Below are 6734 nucleotides of genomic sequence, written 5' to 3'. Positions count from 1 at the left end.
TCAAAATGTTTAAATTCGTGTTTTCTGAAAACGGGTTATAAATGGATCAAAGTACTACTTGCTCCAAAAGTGTAGGATATATAAGTATAATATAAATTTAGGATATTTACATAAGTATAAATATATATATATATATATATATATATATATATATATATATATATATATATATATATATATATATATATATATATATCGAGTAGTCTGTATGGGTAGGAAAACCGTTTTAAAAAAATACACAGTGCTTCTACCGGAGTAACTTTTAACCCGTTATAACATACAAACTCTTGAGGTAGTTGAAGTACATTGAGTAAGCGATATATATCACTACGTAGAAATCTAAATTCACTTTTGCATTCATCATCAGACATGATTTCTAAAAAAATTGTTTATAACTCCGAAACGGTAAATCTAGATTCTTAGACAAATTTAATTTGTACAGTAGTAAAAATTCCTCGTCGTCTATGATAATTAATACTAATGCTAGTATAAACTATTTCTAACATTTCTTAAAGGAGCAATTTTTAATTTCTTTTTGTTAATTTTAAGATGTTTTCTTTTTTTTTGAAGCGGAAATTCGTAACTAATTTTATTAGAATACCGCAACTGCAAGTCGCAACCGCTCGATCCAGACCTTTATCGTCTCCGTTGCCGTTGCAGTTTTCAGATCGTAAGCTCTCTAATATGTATTTTGCGGCAACATGTATTTTGCGACCTCGTTGTGTTTTGTCATTACTTTTAATCGCTTTAAAGATTGCGGTTTCTTGAAAAGCATTAAAGAAGCGATTCCATTTCGAACGAATAAAATTAAAATTTTCTCTTTTAGGTTTTTAAATGCATTGTATCATTAAAAATTAAACGCCGCAACTGAATTAGTTGACGTTTGTATTTTTTTAAAAGACAAAGTAATCCAAAGACAGTTACTAGTAAATGGTGTTGATAAATCGAATTTTTGAAGAAAAAGAAAGCTATTCATAATTAACATTAATGAGATGTGTCATCTAGGAAAATCTGGCGATAAGGTAAACAGTTCATATATTTATAGTTGTTTATACTACTTATAATCATTTTATGTCACCAATTCTGTGATAGTAGCTTAATTTGGCCTGCACTTTAGTTGTGTGGTGCAGTTTTTAACTTAAAAAAAATTCAAAATTTTTGAAAATAACATGTCACTAATGGCAATCGAGTCAAATCAATCATAACTTGCATTATGTTAACTTTTTGAACTGAAACGATTTGTAACAATGTTTTCACTTGAAGGTTCTTTTTTTTAGCTTTTTGAAAGTTCTTACATTCTGAAATAAAAGTGGCAATGGAGTTTACCATTCTTTACCAAAAATTTTTGAATATTTTTTGTGGTTGAATTGATGCCTATGCGGCCAGATAATGCATTTGCCTCATTGAAAATATCATTAGCATCATTCAAAATTTTAATTATGTGGTGTTGCTCTTCTTTATACCAAATAACTTTTCTCTGAAAAAAAATTTTAAAAAAGATTCTTTAAAAGTTTTGTATATTTTTTAGTTGAAAACTGTACCATACAAAAGTACATGCCAAACTAAGCTAGTATCGCACCACTATAAACGTGGTGCGATTCTAGCTTAGTTTGGCATGTACTTTTGAAATTACGTAATTGGAAACTCATTGCAATTATTTCAAACAACTATAAATATATAAACTGTTTACCTTGTCGCTTTCTTACTAATTATTTACCCTATAGATTTCCCCACGCGATCCAAAGTTTAAAAGTATTGATAAAATACGTGGTTGCAAAATAAATTTGTACATAAAAATACAGTAAAAATTAATTATGAGATTTTTAATAAGTAAAATAAACGTGGGAGTAAAAATCTCGTACTTTACCGGTATCATTAAGCTTTTTTTGAAAAGCGTCTCTAGACGATGGAATTTTCATCGTTCGAATTTCTTATTCATTAAGATTCGAGTAATAAGAAATGGTTATTTTTATTATTTATTTTTTTAGTTAACCTTTTTTTCTTAGAGATTGATCGGGATGATTTAAGCTTTATGTACAGAAAAATGCAAAACACACGAGTAAAAGAATATTTTTTCACTGAAAATAACAGATGGAAATGCAAAATGTCCGCAGAACAAAAGCCAGCAGTTCTTGCCGGAAATGTTTCTCATCTCAAAAAATATTTGCATTCAAAACACAAGGATATTGCAATAGAACTAGGAATTTCGGAAAGGAGGAGAGTTCGAAATAACAATAATTATGAGGGTAACGGTGAAGAAAATGTTATTTTTGTTTCGCGTAAAAAAGTTAAATTTGACTTCGGTAAAAACGGTACAGTAAGAGACTTCATAAAATCGATTCTGATGAGAAATTTGCCAATGACAGTCGCTGATGACATGGGGAAGAATGAGATGGTTAGAAAGGCTCTTCAAGCATTTGGTGTGAGATGGAATCGTCAAATAGCAAAAGAATTTATTCCTAAAGCTGCTGGCCAAATTTATGAAGTTATTGCAAAGGATATAGAAAATGTATATCCGTCATTAATGTTTGACTCAGCATCTCGTTTCAATACAAATGTTTTTTCTGCAAGTATTCGGTATACAAAAGATGGAAAATTGCACGAACGAACTTTGGGAATGCTCACTCAGCACGGACGGCAACTTGGAACGGTTTTAGCTGATCAGCTAATTACTCTGATTGCGAAAGTAGGGAAAGGGGGCAGATGATATTTACTCCACTTAATTTAATCAAGGTAAAACATGATCAAAGGTTCTGATGCTATCAGAGAAATGCAAAGTCAAATGATCGTTTGTAATGAATTTGTTGAGGAAGCACAACATTTGATTTTGAAGATTTCGATCTGCTTTACCGAGTCAATTTTGAAGAAGAACTTGTAGAAAACTCTGAAGATACAGACAATGGGATCGAAAGGCTATCACATACTCAAGAACAAGAGAGTAAAGTAAATGTGTTAGAAAACAATATTGGTGCAATCTGTACCAAAATGTTTTGTGGAGCGCATGTTTGCGAATTAGCTGCAAAAGACGTAAGAGAGCCGTTTGAAGCCACTCTTGCTGAAATAAGAAAATTTATAAGAAATACATAAGCGCCTAAATATGATGCAATTTTTGCTGATCTCAAGAGACCACGCAAAGATATTGCTCCGAGATGGAGTAGTACTTACATCATCCCAGTGGGCACGCGATGTCAAACCGACGTCGGGTTTACGCTGGGTTTTCATCGGCGATGTCAACCGACTTATTACAACGTTGTTATAACGTCGCGATAACGACGTCAAAACGACGTTGTCTTACCAACGTTGTTCTGACATCGTGCGATGTCTTTTGACATAAATAAGACGTAAATCGACAATTTTACAAATAAATAAAATTTACATACGGTGGTGTGACCTAACAAAGTACTATGCTTTAAGTAAGTCCTAATTTAAGAAATGACAAATTTCGTATATATAAAAGAAACATTGGCGGAAAATATCTTTGTTATTTTAACTAGATATCTAGTTAGATAAAATAACTAAATTTTTTTCTCTAAATGTTTATTTTATGTAAACACCTCGGTAATTTTATTATATATTTTTTGAACTGGAAGTTTGAATACCGAAAAATAAACATCTTACTGGAAAAAAGTAGTTATTCTACCGGAAAAATAATTATTATTGGAAAAAATAAATTTACCGGGAAGATATAAATTTAACACTAAGACTTTATTGACAGCCATAACATATTGACAAACCATAAAACGCATGCTCTTTATGGCAAGCGAAAGTTAGTTTATTTTTTTACTTGATTTAATTAATTGTGACTTTAAAAGATGTATGTATGTATGTATGTATGTATATATGTATGTATGTATGTATGTATGTATGTATGTATGTATGTATGTATGTATGTATGTATGTATGTATGTATGTATGTATGTATGTATGTATGTATGTATGTATGTATGTATGTATGTATGTATGTATGTATGTATGTATGTATGTATGTATGTATGTATGTATGTATGTATGTATGTATGTATGTATGTATGTATGTATGTATGTATGTATTATGTATGTATGTATGTATGTATGTATGTATGTATGTATGTATGTATGTATGTATATATGTATGTATGTATGTATGTATGTATGTATGTATGTATGTATGTATGTATGTATGTATGTATGTATGTATGTATGTATGTATGTATGTATGTATGTATGTATGTATGTATGTATGCATGTATATTTAAATTAGTAAAAAATATTTATCTGAATTTTTTTTATTAATTCATTACTGTACTGTTTTTAAGGTTATTTGTATGTGTAAATTCAACAAGAGTGCTAAATGAATAAAATCAGAGTAATATATTTTATTTAATGTGATAAATTTAAAATAAAACTACAATAATGTTTACTACTTTAAGTTTCATGCTTATTGCAATCATCAGGTAAAAAATACATTATTTGAGCTTTTTGTGAATAAATGTTTGTGGTTTGCACATCTTTATTTCCATTCTTCTTCAGATACCCCAATATACACTTTGTTAGATGTATTAGCAGTTTCATCATGCTTTACAGATCTTGTCTCTGTTGTTTCGATGATCTTGTCCCACTTTCTTGTTTCCATGTTAATTTTTTTGGATAGGCACACAGTGGGATAAACATGAATATTCAAAAATGGATCGATATCACAATCTATAACTTTTTCAACAGCTATTAACATTATTCTTTAGTTGTCTTACATTAATAATTGGGGAGCCCAAAATCAAGAAATTAATAATCTAATTAATGATGCTCTGCGAAATGATTCTGATGACAATATACAATTTTTTAACAATGAAGTTGAATCTCTTTGTTCTGAGTCAGCTAACAGTAGTAATTGATCATTATTTATTAATATTAATAAATATCATTATTATTGTATTAGGGTGAGTGGCCCTAATACAAAAATAATGATAAAATAATAACCAGTTGGTACAGTTAAGGGATCTAAGTTTGTGAATGACTTTGTAAATAAGAGGGTAGACTTTAGAATACATATTAAAATATATAAGAATTTTGTTACGTGATATTAATGTTGTTTTTTTAAGTTATTCGTCATCCTAATAAAAAAATAATTCAATACATCCCTCAAATCTTATCAAATCAACATCACAACAACCATAAAAACTGTGCAACATAATAACAAACACAAAAATTTGTCAAAGCGTATTAATGGTAGAGTGACTTTCAAGTTTATAAAGTTTTATTTGTCTATGCTATTGTAGTTCATGGTGTTAATTTTGTTAACAATTTCTTTTATGCAGACTAAAAAAATGGCTATTTATGAGTTATTTCAAAGTACGTTTTGAATTTTTGAAAAAATTTTTTTTTACCTTGCATTAGCAGAAAAATTTTTAAAAAGTCAGAAGTTCTCACTGGTTATGAAATATTTGGAGACCTGAGTGTGCTACTGACATGTATATTTGATAGTTAAGAATATTTATTTATCAATATATTGATTCCAAAAGCAATATCTTTTGTTTTTAGAATCAACTTCAGAGTCTGATACAGAGAATGAATACACACTTCATTTGAGAACCAGAAATCAGAGACAGACCATTACTGTTATTAAAGGAGATATTGGGTAAACCATGAGAATTGATGTAAGTTTCCTTGCATATTTGATAATTAAGAATATTTATTTATCAATATATTTTGATGATGATATGAATACAACCAATAAAATGACTGCAATATCCCCCATACATCGATGGCGAGCTGGACATGTCATATTGGGAAATAGGCTTCCTCCACAACAAAGAACTCAAATATATTTACTCTTAAAATTATTTTTTCATCATTTTAAAATTTTTTCTTTCTTTTTATAGTCTGATGTCGCACAAAGTTATGGCTTGTTTTAATATGAAAGAGACTAAACGCAAAAAAAAAAAGAACGATGTTCAGGATAAACAAAGTTTTGAAAAGTTAAAAGTTTACAACCTTATCATTGGACGTGTCCAGAAAGATACTGATGCAAAATAGAAAGTTGTTTTTTGTAATGAATGCATTTACGCCGGAAAATATGAGCTATTTTTTAATTGTATTTATTATGTTGGTTTAACATCGCTCTACCACTTAATGACATCGTCTTTACATCAGTAATCTGACGTCGTTCCGACGTTGGTTTAACATCGCTCGACGTTGAATGACATCGGAATTCCGACATCACCCGATGTCTTTTTTTCGACGTCGCCCAACCTTTCCATTTCCAACGTAAATCCGATATCGATCCGACGTCAGCTCCGACGTCGATCCGACGTTGTTCCGACGTCGCTTTGCCCACTGGGATGTTATCAGACATGTTTGAAAAACTCGCGATATATTAACAAATCGGGACTAATCGAAATAAACGCGAGCTAAGATTAAATGATGAAACCTGGAAATTTATTGAGGAATATGCAAGAACATTCGAGCCGATATTTTATGCAATGAAGGATTTTCAAAGATCAGACTATACCATGTCGGACTTCTTTTTACGATGGATGAGAATGGTGATGAATTTAGAAAAGATTGCCGATGGACAAAATAATTTAACATCTAAACTTCTAGAAGCTTTAAATTTACGTTCACAAAGGTTTTTTGAATGTGATGCTTTCATCGCTGCTCTCTTACTGGATCCTCATTTTGCATGGAATAGTCATGAATTTTTCAACGATTTATTTAAAGCCGTAGAGTAGATCATCTACTGAAGATTCATCACTTTGTAA

The 6734-nt window shown here is 30.2% G+C and overlaps 1 long non-coding RNA gene across 1 annotated transcript; it reads left to right on the top strand.

The window, feature by feature from the left end:
• Positions 1-3618: 3618 nt before the first annotated feature.
• Positions 3619-6065, top strand: LOC149893727 (uncharacterized). The gene is made up of 3 exons (XR_016445556.1): positions 3619-4860; positions 5515-5630; positions 5856-6065. It is a non-coding gene; the product is annotated as an uncharacterized LOC149893727 (long non-coding RNA).
• Positions 6066-6734: the final 669 nt, after the last annotated feature.

The sequence above is a fragment of the Hydra viridissima genome, unplaced genomic scaffold (genome assembly GCF_058129835.1).
Source record: "Hydra viridissima isolate aposymbiotic clone 2 unplaced genomic scaffold, HvirCarnegie_v1 scaffold_1, whole genome shotgun sequence".
NCBI classification, from domain to species: domain Eukaryota; kingdom Metazoa; phylum Cnidaria; class Hydrozoa; order Anthoathecata; family Hydridae; genus Hydra; species Hydra viridissima.
Note: the sequence above shows the minus strand (reverse complement) of the source record. Positions and strands in the feature narration are given on the sequence as shown.